Raw genomic sequence first — 23,487 nt, forward strand, 5'->3', positions numbered from 1 at the left:
AAGAAACTGGGACACCTGCCTAAAATCGTGTTGAGCCCCCGCGAGCACGCGGAAGTGCCGCAACACGACGTGGCATGGACTCGACTAATGTCTGAAGTACTGCTGAGGGGAATTTACAGCATGAATCCTTCGGGACTGTCTATAAATCCGTAAGAGTACGAGCTGATAGAGATCCTTTCTGAACAACACGTTGCAAGCATCCCAAATATGTTCAATAATGAAACTTCCTTGCAGATTAAAACTGTGTGCTGGACCGAGACTCGAACGCAAGATCTTTGCCTTTCACGGTCAAGTGCTCTACCATCTGAGCTACCCAAGCGCGACTCACGACCCGTCCTCACAGCTTTAATTCCACCAGTACCTCGTCTCCTACCTTCCAAACATCACAGAACCTCTCTTGCAGACCTTGTAGAACTAGCACTCCTGGAAGAAAGGATATTGCGGAGACATGGCTTAGCCACAGCCTGGGGGATGTTTACAGAATGAAATTTTCACTCTGCAGCGCAGTGTACGCTGATGCGAAACTTCCTGGCAGATTAAAACCTTGTGCCGGACCGAGACTCGAATTCGGGACCTTTGCCCGGGGAAGGCAATGCTTTAGTGGCGATACTTTAGTGGCAACTCACACATAATGTATTACTTTATTCAAAACTAGCACTTGCAGTTGATGGTATTATGAATCAATGTACACAACAGAAATTTCACCAAAAACAATTTCAAATAATTTGAAAGGTAACCCTAGTGGTGACTCTTTAAATGATTGAAAATGCTGACATCATTTTATTGTTCAAACAACATTTATTTTTTTCTAAGAAAAGACATAAATTATGCTAAACAAGTTATTGATTGAATAACGTAAACAACTAACAAGTGGTTTAAGACTACACTGGACAAGGATCCTGGGTTGGCAAAGACAGCTTACCTCTCGCCCTAAACGTGTGAATAACGCAATCTGAATTGATCTAACGCTGAGCAGACTTTGATCGATCAAATCTACTGAAGTCCCTCTATATAGGTGCAGCTGAGCACAAGTGGCGATTGAGATCTATACCCCCTGACAATGCCAGAGCGGCAGTATGTTACCCTGTTTGCTTCGTGCGGCGATGTAAATTGCAGCTGGTGAGATGTGTGCGGCTGAGGTGAGACGTGGAGGCGGCACGAAAGAAATGGAAAAAATCTCACAGTCTAGCGATCAGACAGACGGATCGCAATTTACTCTCTACCAGAGTCCTGAAATCACGGTAGATTTCTGTGCTTGGCACACCCGTTTGCTCGTCGTAGCAAGGACCAATTTGGCTCACTTATACGAAAAGTGCACAAGGATACGAAATGTCAAGATTGGTAAACCCAAAACGAAAACGTGTACCCTGGGCAAATGAGCAGTTCGAGACGTTTGAAGTCACGCTGTCAGTACAGTAAGAACTTCACCGCAGGCTCCCCAATCTATACTATTCGTAAGTGACGTCAGACATGCCAGAGCCTCGACCAGAAGTGCCTACCAGACCGAAGTCCAGCACCCAAGAGCTTCGCACCTCTCCGGAAAAATTCCATTTTCCCCTCAAAGTGCATGAGCGACACCACCTTCACGCTGTCTTGAGCCAATCACATGGCTCTAGAGGCGCTAACTCTTCCCTCCCACATGACAGCACAAACTCATGTCAAACCAGAGCAATAGTTAAGACACCCACATCTCTGGAAAAAAAGAAACTGCCAATTAATGGCTTAAGTTTTCACAGAGGGGGAAGATGAATTTCTTCAAAGTCGTGTCATTTCCCTCAGCAACAAGCAAACAAATACAATCTTAAATATCTTTATCTAAATCGCCTGTGCTTTGGAGCTTGTCAGTCCTAGCCATGAGATGTAATAAGTATTCTTACCTCTAAACGTTTCTCAGACACCGAAGTTTCTTATACAACTGAGGCGGGCAATGGAAGTGGTTCACGGGCCTATTTGCAGTATTCGCAAACACAAAAACTTGTGAATTTTTATTACGCATAGCCCTGCACACAATGCGTGGTTTACGAGTCCTCTGTGTAGACACGTTCTTTCAGAGCACCGCCCACAGCCCAGGCTTTGGCTTGTGCCACAGCAGGTATTGCGGCATTGTTCTGCTGGAGACCTGTCTTCGTGAGGGGCTGACCTGACTGCCCTGTATGGCTGTGGTCCTGTCTGGCAAGATTTACTGAGGGATGGGCTCGCCGCCAGTTGGTTTCAACTTCCAGCATACCCTTTCTATAACCATAAAAATACCTCATGCCTTTAGTGCCCTACCAGGCTCCATCACTGTCTGCTCAAGCCGTTACCTTTTAGAGTCTCACTCAAGCTGTGTCAGGTTGTAACAAAATCTTTCATTATTTTCTGTACACGAAAAATAGGTGAGGGAGTAACCTGTCCTCTCCTAAATTCTCTGATTCAGTTTTTTTTTTCTTTTTAAATTCCTTTAGCAGGCATACATTTTGTAGACGAATAAGGATAACGTTATTTCAATATATATTGGAAACATTCATGTAGTAATCTTCTATGGACAGGGGTAGAAAAATGAAGAACAAAAATAAAAAAAATAAATGGCATTCAACCATGGGACACAAAATTGAAGCCGTGATGCTAGCAAAATGGAGGCACAGCTTCATGTAAACCACCTACTTGCTAAAAGGCACGTAAAGTACCTCGTTTTCGCAGAAACGGTCGAATATATAAGTGTAAACCAAGATACGTGTTCGTTTATTATGACCCACCGCCCACTGTGCAAACGTGCTGGAAAATGAGGTTATGGCACTCGCCATATTCTTCTCATGAGCCTCGCAGTGCATTTAGCATCAGATTTACCATTGAAGGTCGGCCTTATAGTAGCCGCCCACGTTAAACAACTCCGGCTGATGTTTGCTGTCTACACTTATCCCTATTAAATACCCCTAGCAGAAAGCAATAGAACAGCGCGCAGCCCTGTTGGAGGCCGTCTCGGCGAAAACATTACGCAACCGTCTCTACAGTGCCAGTGTGGCCTCTACACATCCATCAGAAGCAAGGTGCGAAGCGCGACACTTTTCCTTCCACCCACCAAAGCAGCTCGGGCAGATACTGAACCAGGATCAGTGGCGTCAGGCTCTCTTCGCCGATGAGTGCAGGATTTCCAGAATGAATTTTCATTCTGCAGCGGTATGCGTGATGAACTGAAACTTCCTGGCAGATAAAAGCTGTGTGCTGGACCGGATCTGGAACCTGTGACCTTTACCTTCCCCAGACAAGTACTTTACAGACTGAGCTACGCAAGCGCGACTCACGACTCGCCCTCACAGCTGTGGTTCCGCCAGTACCTCATCCCCTACCTCCTAAACTTCATAGAACTTCTCGCGAATATCTTGCGCTACTATATGGTCCAGTCATATTAATGTGACCATCTGTCAAAACAGTGAATAACCAACTTTTGCTGAGAGTATGTGCAGGAAGACAGTCAATGACGTTCTCGAAGGTATCGAGAGGGATGGGACTGACTCCATTGTTGGGGCCACCTGCGATGGATTTCATGGTTGAGAGTCCATGGCGCGAACAGCCCTGTTGAAGGGGTTCTACATATTCTCGACTGCTGTTCTTCCAAACATACACGTACACTGTGTGCCGTGTGACATGTTGCATTGTGCTGCTGGTTGTGCCATCGTGCCAAGGAAAAAGAAACTGCATGTAGGGGTGGACATGATTCCCAAGGATAGATGCATACATGTGTTGATCCTGAAACGTCCCCTTCGAAAAATTAATGAATTACTGTGTTGCTAAACGTCTTACATTATTTGCTTTTCAAACAGCTGAGCAAAACTGAACGTACTCAGACATTACTCTCTTTACTTATTCTGATGAACACTAAACTGACACACAATATTTTTAGCGCAACGAAGTCTGACTTTCAATAATCCCAACAAGAGAATGGCCCTGACTAACATCGACCTATACCTTTCACAAATCACTTACCTCACAAAAATCTTCGTTACTCGAACTACTGCAATACAGCGAGCGCCACTACTGCCAGCTAAATAAGAGATTCAAACTACTGAAGGCACTAACGACTGATAGGCATAGTTAGCAAATGAAAGATTTTGATAGAGAACAAACAATGTATTTACCTTAATAGTGTTCAAAAGTCATAATATATGTATCAGTCCATGATATCCGATATTACAAATTTACTCTTTCTGATGGACACACGTCCAGATCGTCCGCTCTCAAAATTCCGCCATCTCTCTTCCCACATCCACCACTGCTGGCGGCTCACCTCCAACTGTGCAACGCTACGCGCTGTCAACAGCCAACTGCCCAACAAAACAATAGCGAATATTACAACAATGCCAACCAGCCACAGACTGCACACAGCACATCCAGTGATTTTCATACAGAGTGCTACGTGGCGTTACCAACATAAAAACCTTAACAGCCTACTTACAATCCGTTTGGCTACCAGAAAGACGAGATCGCCTATGAAACTTGACGAAAACATGCCCCTGACCATAACATTCCCTCATCCGGCCTGGAAACCTACGACGATGGTTAGGCCATATACGCCATCGGTTATCTGTCCAATGGAGCACAAAGGTCAGTCACCTAAAAGGCCACCTGTTGCCATTCAGTACATGTCCGGCTGCGGTACTGGTGTCCAAATTCCAGCGTTCGTCGCCGATGAACACCAGTCAGCATGGACTGCGGAGGTCTATAATAGCACGTTCGCTGAAGGTCGTTAAAGTTCTGGTAGCCTTTGGTTCCACTGGGTGGTCAGTTAACTCAGCACTTGCACGTCTATTCGCCCGTACACCTCTCTGCAGCCGTCGTTAACCCCCGTCATCTATGGCCCGTGGTGCACCACAGTTGCGTAGGCGCCGGCTTTGACTAGCACCATTTTGCCACACATCGTATACTTTAACCACGGCGGCACGCGAACAGTTTTTATACTGGGTGATCAAAAAGTCAGTATAAACCACGGAATAATGTAGATAGAGAGGTAAAAATTGACACACATGCTTGGAGTGACATGGGGTTTTATTAGAACAAAAAAAAAAAAAGAAAACAAAGTTCACAAAATATCCGACAGACGGCGCTGGACAGCAAAACGTCAGTGACTGCGCATGACAATCGTGTATAAAAGGAGCTGTAATGAGAGAGAGAATCAGATGCGCCAGCAGTCGCAGCATGTTGACGCTACCTGAAAAGGCTCTTTTAGTGAAGCTGTATTATCAGAATGGGGAATGTGCTAGTTCAACGTTACGATCCTATCGCCATAGGAAGGGGATTCGAACGGGTAAAGGTCCGTTGACAAATGCAGCTGTGGCGAGAATGATTTCGAAATTCGAAGCCACGGGTTGTTTAGACGATGGACCGCATAGTGGCCGACCGAGCACAAGGCGTAAAGCTGCTGAGACAGTTCAGGAAGAAACGGAGACTGTAGCGGGTTCGTCTATGCACGGGGAAGTCAGCGCTCGTGCAGTCGCACGTCGCATCGGCATTCCATACACTACTGTTTGGTTGGCACTGAGGCGTACCCTTCGATGCTATCCGTACAAAATCCATCGGCATCATGAACTGTTACCTGGCGATTTATGAAGCGGAGGGCATATGCGGTGTGGGCGTTTCAAAAGATGGCGCAAGATGACGATTGGTTGAGTAACGAGTTGTGGACCGACGAAGTTCATTTCACGCTCCGAGGGTCTGTCAACGCCCACAACTGCAGAATTTGGGCTACCGAAAATCCTAGAACTGTCGTGGAAACTCCATTGCACGACGAAAAAGTCACGGTATGGGTTGGATTTACCACATCTACCTTTATCGGGCCTTTTTTCTTCGAGGAAATGCGTGATTCTGGTTTTGTAACTGCTACCGTGACGGACGGGTGAGAGGTACGCCGATATGTTACAGAATCGTATCATCTCCAGCCTGGCTGATAAACACCTGCTGGAACGTACGATGTTTATGCAGGATGGCGCTCCACCCCATATTGCTACACGCTTGAAAGATCTCTTGCGTGCTTCGTTTGGTGATGATCGTGTGCTCAGCCACTAGTTTCGTCATGCTTGGCCTCCCACGTCCCCAGACCTCAGTCCGTGTGATTATTAGCTTTGGGGTTACCTGAAGCCGCAAGTGTATCGTGATCGACCGACGTCTCTAGGGATGCTGAAAGACAACATCCTACGCCAATGCCTCATCATAACTCCGGACATGCTTTACAGTGCTGTTCACAACATTATTCCTCGACTACAGCTATTGTTGAGGAATGATGGTGGACATATTGAGCATTTCCTGTAAAGAACATCATCTTTGCTTTGTCTTACTTTGTTATGCTAATTATTGCTATTCTGATCAGCTGGAAGCGCCATCTGTCGGACATTTTTTGAACTTTTGTATTTTTTTGGGTCTAATAAAACCCCATGTCATTCCAAGCATGTGTGTCAATTTGTACCTCTCTATCTACATTATTCCGTGATTTATTCAGCAGGCCGGAGTGGCCGAGTGGTTCTAGGCGCTACAGTCTGGAACCGCGCGACCGCTACGGTCGCAGGTTCGAATCCTGCCTCGGGTATGGATGTGTGTGAAGTCCTTAGGTTAGTTAGGTTTAAGTAGTTCTAAGTTCTAGGGGACTGATGACCTCAGAAGTTAAGTCCCATAGTGCTAAGAGCCATGTGAACCAATTTGATTTATTCCGTTTTCAAATTTGTACTGACTTTTTGATCACCCGGTACTTGGCTGTTTCTAAAATGCTTCCGTCCTTGCCCGAAAGCCAATGATCGAGCCGTTTTGGATGTCGGATAAATCATTTCGTTTCTGCATTATGACAACGACTGCAGTGTTTCCCACATTCCCCGTTTCGATTCATATACCCTCCACTGCTAGTGCTCCGACCCGCTGTTTGAGAGAAGTTATTGCACGCTGACGTCGAACTTGTAGCTCTCGTGAAAGAAAGGATACGCAGAGATCTGGTTTAGCTACAGCCTATGGGTATCGTTTTCGGAATGGATATTTCTTCTCTGGAGTGGAGCGCGTGCTGGATTTTGCTCGCAAAAGTTGGTCGACGTTACCTTATTTACGGCTTTTCTTTTACGCAATTCCAAATACTGATCAGTTTCTGGCGTTGGTGCATATGTTCCATGTTCGCATCGATACTACGCACTTCTCATAATACTGAGGGATTACTTCGCTTTTACGTGTATTAGCAAAATTGGGTAGATTTCGGTGACGAAATCTAGCCACATAGCTCTAATGTTTGTGTGTAAAATCTTTGCCTGAATATTTCTTCAAAGTACCGACCAATTTGTGTGACGATGTTTGGTCACCATAGGATGATTAGGATCGCATTGTGTTAATTCTTGATATACTCATGCTGAGAACTGCTTCATTGAATCCTTTCTCAAATAGGTTGTTTCTAGTAGCAAATTTTGCATTCTGGATCGATATAAATTGGCGACCTTGAAAGCAAGGTACGGAACGTTTGAAAGACATTTTCTGTGATGCTTCCTGCGCCTTCCCTGAACATCTTGCTTGTCTGTTTTAGGAATAAATACATTAAACAATAAACTGACATAAAATTGAGACACGTGAGGTACTGTACACAGGGTGCAAAACTTAGCCGGCCGCGGTGGTCTAGCGGTTCTGGCGCTGCAGTCCGGAACCGCGGGACTGCTACGGTCGCAGGTTCGAATCCTGCTTCGGGCATGGGTGTGCGTGATGTCCTTAGGTTAGTTAGGTTTAAGTAGTTCTAAGTTCTAGGGGACTTATGACCTAAGATGTTGAGTCCCATAGTGCTCAGAGCCATTTGAACCATTTTTTTTTTTTTTTTGCAAAACTTAAGGAAGAAAGCAACTTTCTCGTAATGTGTCACTGCCAATAACCGCAACTCGATGGAACTTGGGCTATTCGTAGATAGAACTGCGACAGCATGGCACAGAAAGTAACTGGAAGAAATGGACAGAATTGCCAGTTTCATTCAAAGACAAAAATTATCCGGAAGTTACCGTGGTGCTCCCTTGCACATTACTACCGGTAGGACACGGTTATTAATAAGGTGTGTGACGACCACGCACGGCAATCCACGCTCTGCAGCGTACTCCCGTGCTGGCCACGAGTTTGGTAAGGAACTGTTGTTGCAGGGTTTTGCATTCATCCACCAGCGTGATTGACAACTGTTGGGTGGTCGTTGGTACGTGTGGACGGACGTCTCCCCAAAGTACCCCACACGTACTCGACGGGATTTAAGTCGAGAGAACGAGCAGGCCAATCTATTCGTGGAATATCGTCTCGTTCCAGGTGTTCCTCCACATATGCAATCTGAAGCGGTCGCTCATAGTGTATGCATATTACTTTGATCACTCTGCAAATTCTGTTTCTTGCGTAAATATCGATGTGCATACCTCACATAGAGCAAACCCACGTAGCCGAGTGATCTTCGACTATTTCTACAGTATCTTTGCTTTGCTACACCGCCTTTATCCGAAAGCATTCCATGTTGAACAGTATCGAGTAGCAGACGTATTTTGAAGAATGGCCAGGAAATTTTCTTTATAAGCGTGGCATGAGATTCGTGGAATTAGAGTACGAGCATGTTTTATGCAGTTACGGAGAGAGAAGCTAAGGAAATTATTTGTGAGTTTTTCTGGAGTTTTGAGAGACTGAGGTTGCACCAAGCGCGGAGCATTGTCTCATGTACTGAGATTGTACTATCGAAGCTCAGACAGTAGGATTGTTATATGGACCGCTCTGATAGCAAGATGAGAGTCCCCTTGCTTAGTGTTATTTCTTAAAGTCGTGATGTGCAAATTGTATTGTGAACTTGCCCGCCCGGTTAGCCGTGCGGCCTAACGTACGGCTTTCCGGATTGGGAACGAGCGCCTGGACCCGGCACAAATCCGCCCGGTGGACTTGTGTCGAGGTCCGGTGAGCCTGCCAGTCTGTGGATGGTTTTTAGGCGGTTTTCCATCTGCCTCTTTCAATACGGGCTGGTTCCCCTCATTCCGTCTCAGCTACACTACTATGTCGACTATTGCTGCGAAAACAAGTTCTCCACGTACGCGTACACAACCATTACTCTACCACGCAAACGTAGGAGTTACACTCGTCTGGTGTGAGACGTTCCCTGGGGGAGGAGTGGGGGGGGGGGGGGGCGGGGGTTCACCGGTGGCCGAACCGCGCAGTAACGCTGAAAGTGTGGTTCGGCGTGGGGCGGCGGAGGGGTGAAGTGGACTGCGGTAATCGTAGTGGGTTTGTGGACCACTGTGGCTGCGGCGGGGACGGAGCCTCTCGGTCGTTTCCAGGTCCCCGGTTAACATACAATACAATACAATTGGTTTTTAAAGGATTACTTTTAAAATATACTTTCATCTGAATTTTGTCAGATGTCATGTGTTACCGGTTAAATTCCCACGCTTCATTCAGTATATTATGCACGGACGTACATTGCACTTTGTGGTACGGAATTTTCGGTCGTAGCTTTTTTCAGCGTCGCTTTGCTACTGTCATGAGAGTGCTATTTCGAGAAATCTGCAAAAACGTTTGCAAAGACATCAGGTAAGTGAAAATACAGTTTAGCGCCAGGAATTTCTTTGTAAGTTCAGTTACGCGTTTATTTGAGAATTCAGGTTACATTCAGGGCAATGTTGCATTTTTATAGAAACAGTTGGCTTGAATTTGAAGACTGCGTTAAGCAAATCACATTAAGTCTTCGTTAAATTCGATATAGTCAGAGTTTTGTACAGCACACGAGAGGAATTGGTTTGGTACTCATTTCCGAGAAGTTTTGGTAGACAGTTTTACGAAGGTTAACTCAGGTAGGAGCAGACAAGCAGTTAAGTTACAACTGATCCACAAAAATCCAGTCAGAGTCGAATGCACTCCTGAAGAGTCGCACATGGGGATGGCGTATAGTGCCACAGTAAAGTTGATCTGTGAGTTTAACGTGTCTATGATTTGGAGATAAGTATGCCCGCCGCTCGGGGTAGCCGTGCGGGCTGGGGTGCCTTTCCACGGTCCACGCGGCTCCCTCCGTCGGAGGTTCGAGTCCTCCCTCGGGCATGGGTGTGTGTGTGTGTGTGTGTTGTCCTTAACGTAAGTTAGTTTAAGTTAGATTAACTAGTGTTTAAGCTTAGGGACCGATGACATCAGCTGTTTGCTCCCATAAGACCTTACCACAAATTTACAACTTCAGGATGTCCGTGCAACATTATGCCTCTCCGCACCACAATACCTGAACCACGGAAAAGATCATGTCCAACAATGTTCCTGGGTGAATTACGTGTTCCCACCCCTCGTCATATGAGGATACGTCCAAGTAGTATCGAACCTGATTGTTTTGTTAGTACAAGATGTAACCTCCCCCTCACTTATCGACCTTAATGACAGTGAAAAATTAAACCGCGTGTACCTAATGGAAATTTGGGAAAAGCAATCGTCACCGAAGTTAATCTGTCGGTAAAGAGGAAGGAAAGGGTTACATCTAAATGAAAGGAATAATGCAAATGGAACTGGTGGAAATTAATTTTGAAAAGGGGTAAAGTTAATAAAGAAAGTAAACGTGCGGCCGTTACGTTAACAATTAACTAGTGGTAATTAGATATTTGAGATTTGGGGGAAATTACGGTCGCCAGTGCTAAGGAAAATTACTATCGTAACTGAAAAAGAAAGGTTATTACACATATAATTAGCACTAGAAGCTTGGCAACTGAAGGTTGACACGTGCAGTGTGAAAACTGAAAGTTTGTCAGAAGTAATAAATTTCGCTGCACTCTGACTTAATTTAGCAAAAGAATTAATAAAACAGGAAAATCGAAAGTTAATTTAGTGACTGAAGTTAATAGTGAGCTTTCTTTCTGAAGCACATCGAAATTCAGTAAAATGCGGTTAGTCTTGGACTACCCCAACAATCATTTCAAAAGCTACTTGAATCTACGCAATTTAGAAATAAGGGATTTAACTTTGAACTTGAATTAAATGATTCTGAACAATTAACAGTAGTAAAATTTAGTACATACCAAGCTGAGCTGCAATCACAGGTAAGCTAAAATACGGTAACAAAACTCGCACTCTTAATTTGTGCTTGTGTAATCTGAATATTGTAGCCAGCTAGGAATACCTTAACTGAACTTTGAAATTAAAGCAGTGAAATAGAATAATGTTACTTTAATGCTGGCGTTTGAATTTCAATGACACTCGGGTTCATTCCGGAAAAGGAAGGGACCCTGCTTGGTAATGCAATTGGGACAATGAGCAACAAAGGTTCATGCTAAGTTGCTGTAATTTTGCGAGGCAAATGGAACAATTTTAAAAGCTGAGGTGTGCCATACAGTTCTAAAACTTGACGTGCTACCAGTCTTCCTTGTTGGTTGATTGAAGGTTTGAAGTCGGCGATCGAGGAGGTGGCGACAGTCACTCATTGTCGGCTGTCGCTGTTGCAGAAGCTGGATGTTGGCGCGCCTTCTTCTCGACACGGTCACCAGACGAAACGGGCTCTTGATGTGCGCCAGCGAATGCCTCCCGTCCCCGACACCATGTCAGAAACTATCATCGCAAGTCGAGCGTAATTACATGCTACCAAACCCCGAAAGCTCGGCAACTCGCGGGAGCTTCACACAACACACCTGCTCCACTGCACCACCCCAGTCAGACTCCCTCTGCTCAGCCTGCGCTCCACCAGGCAGAGTTAACACTACCAAAGATCCTACACACTTTGATTCTTCACACAACCTATCGATGTAATCGTTCGATTTTCCCTAGGCAAGACCCAGCGTAAAAATACAAATAATAGTTATGAAACAAACCAATTATACATCGACATAAATGCATATGTATATATATATATATATATATATATATATATATATATATATATATATATATATACATATAGTAAAACAATTACAATATGTAAAGACACAGAAATGTCATATATCCAGGTAACAAAAATAAGGAAAACAAATTTATAGTACAATAGATGGAAATAGGAGGATATGCATTTCCGGCGTTACACATGACCCACATTGTCTGAGGATGTTCGTGTAACCTAAACAGACTCAGAAAATGTCCCAAAAAGACACAGCGGAAATGCATATGCTCAAAACATCAACAAAATTTAGCATTCGTCTAATTAACCATAAACCAATTTTTAGACGATAATAATTGAGTGGAGACAGTCCTAATCTTATACCACTCTGTCATCTTGCACAAAATAAAACAGGTTGACAAATTATTAAAATTCATAGAAAACATAGAAAATGGTTTATCTATTCTAAAAATCAAAATTCCTAGCAGTATCAAGAAATGGAATACAATTTACAAAATTAATCAGAGTACATGGTCATAAAAAACAGGTATATCAAAATACGCAAATTAATAATTAATTACATAGAATACACATTTTATGTAACCTTTTCATAATTAATATTCTCATCATGAGAGTCCAATTAACACTAAACAAGAAAATAATATACAGCAGATCGAAAAAAGCATAAATATTGACAGCAGAATTCTTTCATATCATCTGTCCGGGAAGAAAAACAACTTCACCTTCCGTACTCGCAAGTACAAAGAATGCCGACAGCGGCAAAAGAGCCGACAGCGACACAAGAGCCGACAGCGGCTCCACCTTGCCAGTATTGTTGCGCCCGCCTGTGCGGCATGCTTGATCTCACTCGCCCTTGTAATGGCGTTTCCAGAACGTCCGTTTCACTGAATTCTTTCGGAAAAACTCCCTCCCGAGTAATCTCAAGGAGTCCATAAACACTATCATAGTGGATAACTCAACACTGTCCATCATCACACACATGTACTAGCCTGAAACTTAAAACAGCGTCTAAGTACATCGGCAATGACTAGTAAATCACATATTTATGAAATCTTACAGCTAGTTACAAAATCATATTTACATTCCTTAATCTACTGTGACTCAGCTGAAAACTTAAAATAGCAGCTTGGATTTTTCAGTTGATTATTAATCAATTCCTCTTAAATCATTTAATCAAAATTAATTACTTATTAATTACAAGTTCTTTAATGACCTCTAGGTCAGGCAAAAGCATCGCAACATGGCCCATCCTTAAATCTTACACTTTATATTTACATACTGTACAAATTACCCATTCTGTGGTATTAATCAATCCTAGGTTGGTACAATTTCAAGTCTACAATGTTCCACACACCTAATAGTTTTCCAGAGCTTGGATACTCTAAGCAATAAGCATTTGTGTGAGGTATACCAATGGCTTTATATGGTCCATTATAAACAAACTTAAATTTAGATATTTCATGGTCCTTCTCGCTCGATTTCTCATGAACTTTTACAAGTACTAAGTCTCCGACTGCAAACTTACCAAACGCGCTTTAGCGTCATGACGACATATGCGAGCATCGGCTTTTAGCTTCATTACTTCTCGCAAACGATCTTTTTTCACACCAATACTAATGTCAATCCGTGGAGGGAATTTGATTATCTCTTCCACTAAACTTTTACTTCTGTCATCCAACGGATTTCCTCTGGAGAAAATCCCGTCGATTCATGTCTCAAGGTGTTCATAATTCTCTCAAATACTGCTACATATTTACCCCATGCCCTATGGTTGTGATGGCAATAGGAACGGCAAAGTCGGCCTAGCTCGCGCATATACCTCTCAGCGGGATTCCCAGCTGGACAATAAGCTGAAATGTGGATCACCTCGACCCCATTACTTTCCATGCCTTCATTCCACAACTTATAAGTAAATTGTGCCCCATTGTCTGATAGAATCGGCTTGGGCTTGCCAATATGAACAAAATAATTGTTCACAAGCTTGCTATAGACCGCTTTGGCTGTAGCTTTCCTAATAGGGTATAGTTTGATGAACTTGGAAAAAGCTTCTAGCATTACTAAAATGTAGGCAAAGTTTCCTGATGACTTGGGCAAAGGTCCGTACAAGTCCACGCACAGTAACTTAAAGGTGTCGTTAGGCCTTATACTTTGCATAGGACCACGACTCGAACAGTTGGTAACCTTCACCTTCTGACATAAATCGCAAGTTTTCACTCTGTCAGTAACTCGTTTTAACATGTTGTTAAAATGCACTACTTCACTCAGCTTTTCCGTACATTTCTTCGGTCCACAATGACCATACGCCAAATGGCAGTAGTCTATTATTTCCGTGACGTATTTGGTGGGCCAGCATACCCGCCAAATATTACTATCTTCACCCTTACGTATGTACAAGATACGATCGTATATCTTGTAATACTTTCTTAATTTCTCTCCTTCTGGGCTCCTTTCGTCATATCGGGTTTTCACCATATTTAAACAACCATCCTCGTTCTGATGACGACGTAGATTCTTACAGATGTTCACTATTAATTTGCGTCCCTCAACTTCTTTAAAATAGTATAATTTGACCACTCCATTTGACTCATTTTTCAATACATCTTGATTAGACTCGGGCAACCGCGACAGCGCATCCGCTACGCAATTGTCGGTCCCTTTTACGTAACAGATGTCATATTTAAATTGCTGTAAATACAACGACCACCTAGTCAGTCTTTCGTGAAGTAGTTTACAATTCTTCAGATAAGTGAGCGCCTTATGGTCCATATGAATAATCACCTTACGGTCCCATAGGTAACCCTTGAACTTCTTGAATCCCTACACGATAGCGAGACACTCTTTCTCAGAAATCGTGTAGTTTCGCTCACTTTTTGATAAAGTTCGACTCGCGAACGCTATCGTCCGGTGTTCCTTATCCTCTCCTTTACCAACTTCTTGGAACAGTTCTACCCCCACCCTGTAATCCGACGAATCCGTTCCCAGATGGAAGGGTAGCGATAAATCAGGATGAAATAGTATGTTAGATCTTAACAACTCGTCTTTTAATCTCTCGAAAGCGGCCTGACACCCGTCAGTCCACACAAACGGAACATTTTTGCGTAAGAGGTTATTCAAATATTCGTCATTAAACACTTGTCCTTTTACAAATTCACGGTAAAATCCTGTTAGCCCTAGAAAACTTTTTAACTGTTTCCTAGACTTGGGAGGAGGACAATTCCTTATTGCCTCTAGTTTCTCTGGGTCCTTCGTAATACAAGCAGTGGTAATTACATGCCCTAAAAATTTCAGTTCTTTAGCTTTAGAGTCATTTCGCCACGGCGCAATGCTCTAAAAACTTCATCTAACAGATCACAATGGTCATGCCAAGTGGCATTGGCCAACAATAGGTCGTCAACATATACAGTTAATCTTGAACTCAAAGCCGGTCCTAGCACTTTATCTAGGGCCCTGATGAATACGGACACAGATATATTAAGTCCAAACGGCAGTACTCTATACTGATAACACCTGCCCGCAAACAAGAAGGCGGTGTATGGCCTAGATTCTTCTTCGAGTTCTATTTGCCAGTAACTAGCCTTCAGATCGAGGCTAGTCATGAACTTAACGTCATGAAAACGTTGCAAAATCTCCTCCATACTCTCTGGTCTGTCTGTTTCACCTTGAACGACCCTATTCAACGTGCGTGCGTCAATCACAATACGCACACTACCATCCCGTTTTGCTACAATGACCAAACCGTTATTGTATGGACTCGTACTTCTTTCAATCACTCCCCATTCGATCATCTTATGTATCTCTCGGTGCACTGCTTCCTTTTTGGACAGCGGTATAGCATACGGTCTCACGAAGAATGGTTCGTGCGGAATTGCATGCAACTTGCATTTATATTCTTCCACAAGTCCCCGTTTGTCTGAAAACACCCTCTTATTCCTCATTATTACTTCATACAGGCCTCGTCTTTGTTCGTGTGTTACGTTTGACACACCGTCTACAATACTTTCCAATTCACTTTCTACACTATTGTCAATGCCGAGATTTCTCACATTACAGTAGTTCAAATTCATACCTACATCAATAGCATCCGGCCAGTTAACAATGTGTATAGTCTGGTATTGCCTATGCACACCGTCTCCTGCCTCGTCAAAACTAACTACTATTGTTTTATCTTGTGATGTACATGTCAAAGTTTTGCTTTCGCAATTAATCACTGCACGGTACTTTAACAGCCAATCTAACCCGATAATTACTTCCGTAGGCAAGTCTGGCACGACGACAAACTCTTCTTCAAATCGTGCCCCACATATCTCGAAGTTGACAAAAATCTGTTTTGTGACCGGTTTACTGGCCTTCCCAGTAGCACCGATAATTTTCACTCCTGTTACTGGCATAACTACGATGCCAGGTCTGTCTTTCAGTAACTCAAATATTTTCCCAGATACAGCACTCAATTCTGCACCGGTGTCAATCAACACGTTTAGTTGTAGGTCGTGTATATTAACAGACACTACTATCTGTCTGCACTTGTCCTCGACTGTTTCTTTATTTTCCCACAGTAAATCCTCGTCTATATCCAGGTCATTCCAGAAAAAACCATCCGGCTTTGATCCTAAATCCGGCTTATCTGGCGGCCTTTTCAGCCTCTGTTCACATACCGTTTTAATTTCAACACGTTTGTCCTGAGGCTTAGTCTGTAGCTTCGCCTCCAACACCGAAACCTTTTCCTGTAACTCGTCAACTAGTGAGTGTTGCTTTGCTATCAATTCACTAATTGTCACCTTCGTTGATTCCTCTTTAGTCAGATTGATCTCATCTGCCAATCTACCTGGAGGAATGTGCCCAGTAGTATCTGCAATTACTTCCTCTAGATCTGCGCAACCCACACTGCTATCGTCTGACCATAGAATGTCAGCTCTAACCTCATACACGCTGTAATCTACGTGATTTTCTACCAATCGTGTCCGGCTGCCACTAAAATTCTCGTAATCTTTCTCCTTAATACTTTCGCAATGTTTAAACTGGAGTTTTGCGTCGGATGGGTCGGCCACTTCTCCCACTATAACTTTCGGTAAAGTCTGCTGGTCAGGGCCAGAACTTTCCGTTGCTGCTTCAACATCCAACTCCTGCGGGACGAAACACGACGAATCGTGCTCGTGCTCCCCATTAACATCAACTATTTCTAGTAAAGTCTGCCGGTTAGGGCCAGAACTTTCTATCATTTGACAAACACCACCTTCCTGCGGGACGAGACGCGGAAATCCTGCCCGCGCTCCCCATAAACACTTCTCCCGTACAGGCCCCTATAATGTCTTAGTTCGTCGTATAAGCGACCGAACTGCCTTAACCAGACCTCATCCCTCTCTGCATCCCCTCGCTCGATGACGGACGTGTTATCCGACATCTGATCTTCTCTCAACAATTGCGAATCATTCTTAAACTCAATCTCCAGTTCTGCTGTGGGTGTTACAGCTGCCACTTTATAATCTATTTCCGGAACACCACTTACATTGTTCTCACTGACAATGAATGTATTTTCTACTGCCGTGTCTACAGCTGATCTACTACTTATGGGCGCACTCCTTTCTCCTAACACTGGCACACTCTCCCGCCGTTGATTATTCCACACGGAATTTTCATAACGATGACACCTGGGTTTTCTCCTGTTATTGGGCCGCCAAAATTTCTCCACGCCCGGTCGGCCCCTCACCGGCGCGGCTAATGGTTTCCCCGTCTCGTCCCAGCAGATACGCTCCCCGGATGCTGCTGAGGCGGCTGATTACACCCTCTAGCGTTATTACTATTCTGCGAAGCCCGTATCACGCTAGTATAATACTGGTTTCCGTCATTCCTGTTATTATTTGCGTTGTACCGATTGTCATAACGGCCCGAACCACTATTGTTATTGCTGCCAAGATTGCAGTATGTATTATTCCCATAGTTATCGTTGTTGTGGTTGCTGTGGAGCACGTTGTTGTTACCACGGCCTCTACAACTGTCGCGATTATTGCGCCAATTGTCCTCGTCCTCAACTCTTTGCAGGAAATCATTGATTGTCCTGTAATTGCTTCCTACGTAGCGTTTTGTATCATCTGGAAGCTTCTTGTAGAGTTCCCAGACTATTTCGGATTCCGTGCGGCGATCACGCAAATATTCCAACTTGCGGATCCAGCCCTCACAAAACTCCTTCATCGAGCCGCGCGAATTCGCATCGAAAGGCCTCGATACGACAAATTCGCGCCAGACACTTTGCTGTTTTTGCTCTGACCAGTATTCAGCCAGAAACAAATTTTTAAACACGTCAAAAGTCAGGTTCGTAATGTTGAGGTTTAAGCCCCAACGCTTGGCATCACCAGCCAACACGTCAATAACCACATTAATTTTCCTCTCATTAGTCCATGATCTGGGTAAAACTCTTTCACAATTTTTAATGAAATCCGTCACGTGTATATCGCCTTTTTTCAAGGGGTCGAACCGTTCCTCTTTCGTCAACAATTTCGAACTATGTGCACATATTGGCACATACCTCTGTTTTTCGTCAAGTTTCTTTTCTAATTCCGACACTCTCGTAATTACTTGGCAAGTGGTTGCCGCAAGCGTTTTCACTTCCCTCTTTCCCTCTTCGCAGGTATTAGCCTGCTTCGTCACTTTAGCATCAACCTCGGACACTAAAGTCTTTGAAGTTTCCACCTTCTGTTGATCCTCTTTTTTCACTAATTGAATTTGTTCCGTCACCTTATTCTCGATGATCGGAGCAACTGCTTCTCCTACACTTTTCTCGATTCTGCTAATTTCGGAATAAAAACGAGTATTTATGCTCGCAACTTCCGCCTGAACGCCCATCATTTCCTGTTTAAGATTACCGATTTCGGTATTAATCACAACAATAATTTGTTTGATTTTATCAACTTTTGTGTTAAGAACTACAACATTGTTGTTAACAACATTAATAGCTTTGTTCTGATGGTCTAGCTTCCGTTCAATTTTTTCAGATTGACTCGTGATTTCGTTAATCAAAACATTCAATAAATCTGTTATTTCCCGGAAACTACCGATTTTACTTCCGTAGCGGCTTCCTCTTTAATTGTCCCCCAGTATTCGTCATCAAGGGATCCACATTTGATTTTCACTTCCGATTCCGAAACTTTTTCTAAAGTTTGGAATTCCATTTCTGCTCTTTGTTGCGTTTCGGCGGTCGCGTCTTTCATGCTAGCCGCCTGCCCCTGAACAATGGTTACCGAGGTGCTCGTTTCCCACTGTTCGACCGATTGTTCTGTATCCAAGTCTACCAAATTTTGGCAATTGTTGCCTTCACTCATTTTCATAATTTTCAATATAAATGCCAAATCTCAGATCTAATTAGGATTCCTCACACTAATATTCTCGCTGACGTACCGACCATTTCGTAACCAGTACTTTGTTACGAGATTTGCACAATGCAAAATTCGTGTCCAGAACAACCTCAAATCCGAAGATTGTCCTGTCACCAGGTCGCCACGTGTAACCTCCCCCTCACTTATCGACCTTAATGACAGTGAAAAATTAAACCGCGTGTACCTAATGGAAATTTGGGAAAAGCAATCGTCACCGAAGTTAATCTGTCGGTAAAGAGGGAGGAAAGGGTTACATCTAAATGAAAGGAAAAATGCAAATGAAACTGGTGGAAATTAATTTTGAAAAGGGGTAAAGTTAATAAAGAAAGTAAATGTGCGGCCGTTACATTAACAATTAACTAGCAGTAATTAGATATTTGAGATTTGGGGGAAATTACGGTCGCCAGTCCTAAGGACAATTACTATAGTAACTGAAAAAGAAAGGTTATTACACATATAATTAGCACTAGAAGCTTGGCCGGCCGAAGTGGCCGTGTGGTTAAAGGCGCTGCAGTCTGGAACCGCAAGACCGCTCCGGTCGCAGGTTCGAATCCTGCCTCGGGCATGGATGTTTGTGATGTCCTTAGGTTAGTTAGGTTTAACTAGTTCTAAGTTCTAGGGGACTAATGACCTCAGCAGTTGAGTCCCATAGTGCTCAGAACCATTTTGAACTAGAAGCTTGGCAACTGAAGGTTGACATGTGCAGTGTGAAAACTGAAAGTTTGTCAGAAGTAATAAATTTCGCTGCACTCTGACTTAATTTAGCAAAAGAATTAATAAAACAGGAAAATCGAAAGTTAATTTAGTGACTGAAGTTAATAGTGAGCTTTCTTTCTGAAGCACATCGAAATTCAGTAAAATGCGGTTAGTCTTGGACTACCCCAACAATCATTTCAAAAGCTACTTGAATCTACGCAATTTAGAAATAAGGGATTTAACTTTGAACTTGAATTAAATGATTCTGAACAATTAACAGTAGTAAAATTTAGTACATACCAAGCTGAGCTGCAATCACAGGTAAGCTAAAATACGGTAACAAAACTCGCACTCTTAATTTGTGCTTGTGTAATCTGAATATTGTAGCCAGCTAGGAATACCTTAACTGAACTTTGAAATTAAAGCAGTGAAATAGAATAATGTTACTTTAATGCTGGCGTTTGAATTTCAATGACACTCGGGTTCATTCCGGAAAAGGAAGGGACCCTGCTTGGTAATGCAATTGGGACAATGAGCAACAAAGGTTCATGCTAAGTTGCTGTAATTTTGCGAGGCAAATGGAACAATTTTAAAAGCTGAGGTGTGCCATACAGTTCTAAAACTTGACGTGCTACCAGTCTTCCTTGTTGGTTGATTGAAGGTTTGAAGTCGGCGATCGAGGAGGTGGCGACAGTCACTCATTGTCGGCTGTCGCTGTTGCAGAAGCTGGATGTTGGCGCGCCTTCTTCTCGACACGGTCACCAGACGAAACGGGCTCTTGATGTGCGCCAGCGAATGCCTCCCGTCCACGACACCATGTCAGAAACTATCATCGCAAGTCGAGCGTAATTACATGCTACCAAACCCCGAAAGCTCGGCAACTCGCGGGAGCTTCACACAACACACCTGCTCCACTGCACCACCCCAGTCAGACTCCCTCTGCTCAGCCCGCGCTCCACCAGGCAGAGTTAACACTACCAAAGATCCTACACACTTTGATTCTTCACACAACCTATCGATGTAATCGTTCGATTTTCCCTAGGCAAGACCCAGCGTAAAAATACAAATAATAGTTACGAAACAAACCAATTATACATCGACATAAATGCATATATATATATATATATATATATATAACAAATAGTAAAACAATTACAATATGTAAAGACACAGAAATGTTATATATCCAAGTAACAAAAATAAGGAAAACAAATTTATAATACAATAGTTGGAAATAGGAGGATATGCATTTCCGGCGTTACAAAGTGGTATGGTGTCGGAAGGCATTGTGTTACACTGGTGTACTGATCTCCAAATCTTTAACCACTTCACACTCAGCGGTCAGTGTTAATGAGAGTCTATAGTCCTTCCGCTTATGCCTCTTTTTAGATAGGCATTCGGCCCTGACTTCATTTTAACGGACGACACTGAGCCCCTCATCGAATTGCGTTGGTGGAGGAGCTCGTGCACGAGAAGATATTCGGCGAATGGACTGCCGCTGCCCCAAGTTAAATCTCGTGGAACACGTGTGGAATGCGTTGGGTAGACGTACTGCAGGACGTCTACGTGCAGTTAAGACCATCCGGCGGCTGTGATCCGCGTTGCTGGAAGAATGGAGCGCCCTGCCACAGGGCCGCTTACCGACCTCGTGACCAACTTGGGAGCAAGCATTGGCGTCCTTGGCGATCAAAAGCCTTATTATGAATCACACCCCGCTTCTGTTATGTCCAGGGTACCATTATGAAATGCGTTGACATCAGTGTTATTATTTTCTTTTAGTAAAAATTTCATTTCTGCTCGTCTCATGGTATATTTCTTTCAGTTAAATTTTGTAATATACTACAGCAGTTATGGTCCAAATTTCATTGACATATTTTACTTTGCAGTGATCTATCATGCAGAAGTTACTTTGGTCCCTAAGTTTTGCACACCACATACGAGGGATGCCCAGAAATTAATGCAGCTAATTTTTTTTTTCTCAGTCGAAAACAATGCTACAAATGCTAGACGTTACGTATGTATTATATGAAGTCTCCTGAGTCAGTGCGCCTAGTTTCCCTACTTCCGAGAGATAGTGTAGCTGCAGGACAGTTTCAAAAAGGCGTCTGTAGCTGATGTACGTTACAAGCAACGTGCCGTCATTGAATTTCTCACTGCAGAGAAAAAAACTCTGGAGAATATTCACAAACGCTTGTGCAAAGTCTATGGAGCATCTGTTAATGACAAAAGTACAGTTAGTCGCTGGGCACTGAGGGCGAGGTTTCAGAAGGCGGTCCGGCCGAGTTCCACTATTTGCAAAAATGGTTTAAATGGCTCTAAGCACAATCAGCTTAACAGCTCATGCATCGAAGCTGCTTACAAGAATAATATACAGATTAATGGAAAAGGAAATTGAGAATGCGCTAGATGACGATCAGTTTGGCTTTGGGAAAAGTAAAGGGACGAGAGAGGCAATTCTGACGTTACGGCTAATAATGGAAACAAGGCTAAAGAAAAATCAAGACACTTTCATAGGATTTGTCGACCTGGAAAAAGCGTTCGACAATATAAAACGGTGCAAGCTGTTCGAGATTCTGAAAAAAGTAGGGGTAAGCTATAGGGAGAGACGGGTCATAAACAATATGTACAACAACCAAGAGGGAATAATAAGAGTGGACGATCAAGAACGAAGTGCTCGTATTAAGAAGGGTGTAAGAGAAGGCTGTAGCCTTTCACCCCTACTCTTCAATCTGTACATCGAGGAAGCAATGATGGAAATAAAAGAAAGGTTCAGGAGTGGAATTAAAATACAAGGTGAACGTATATCAATGATACGATTCGCTGATGACATTGCTATCCTGAGTGAAAGTGAAGAAGAATTAAATGATCTGCTGAACGGAATGAACAGTCTAATGAGTACACAGTATGGTTTGAGAATAAATCGGAGAAAGACGAAGGTAATGAGAAGTAGTAGAAATGAGAACAGCGAGAAACTTAACATCAGGATTGATGGTCACGAAGTCAATGAAGTTAAGGAATTCTGCTACCTAGGCAGTAAAATAACCAATGACGGACGGAGCAAGGAGGACATCAAAAGCAGACTCGCTATGGCAAAAAAGGCATTTCTGGCCAAGAGAAGTCTACTAATATCAAATACCGGCCTTAATTTGAGGAAGAAATTTCTGAGGATGTACGTCTGGAGTACAGCATTGTATGGTAGTGAAACACGGACTGTGGGAAAACCGGAACAGAAGAGAATCGAAGCATTTGAGATGTGGTGCTATAGACGAATGTTGAAAATTAGGTGGACTGATAAGGTACGGAATGAGGAGGTTCTACGCAGAATCGGAGAGGAAAGGAATATGTGGAAAACACTGATAAGGAGGAGGGACAGGATGATAGGTCATCTGCTAAGACATGAGGGAATGACTTCCATGGTACTAGAGGGAGCTGTAGAGGGCAAAAACTGTAGAGGAAGACAGAGATTGGAATACGTCAAGCAAATCATTGAGGACGTAGGTTGCAAGTGCTATTCTGAGATGAAGAGGTTAGCACAGGAAAGGAATTCGTGGTGGGCCGCATCAAACCAGTCAGTAGACTTATCACAAAAAAAAAAGCACTACGGGACTTAGCATCTTGGCC

The sequence above is a fragment of the Schistocerca cancellata genome, chromosome 1, assembly GCF_023864275.1.
Source record: "Schistocerca cancellata isolate TAMUIC-IGC-003103 chromosome 1, iqSchCanc2.1, whole genome shotgun sequence".
Taxonomy (NCBI): domain Eukaryota; kingdom Metazoa; phylum Arthropoda; class Insecta; order Orthoptera; family Acrididae; genus Schistocerca; species Schistocerca cancellata.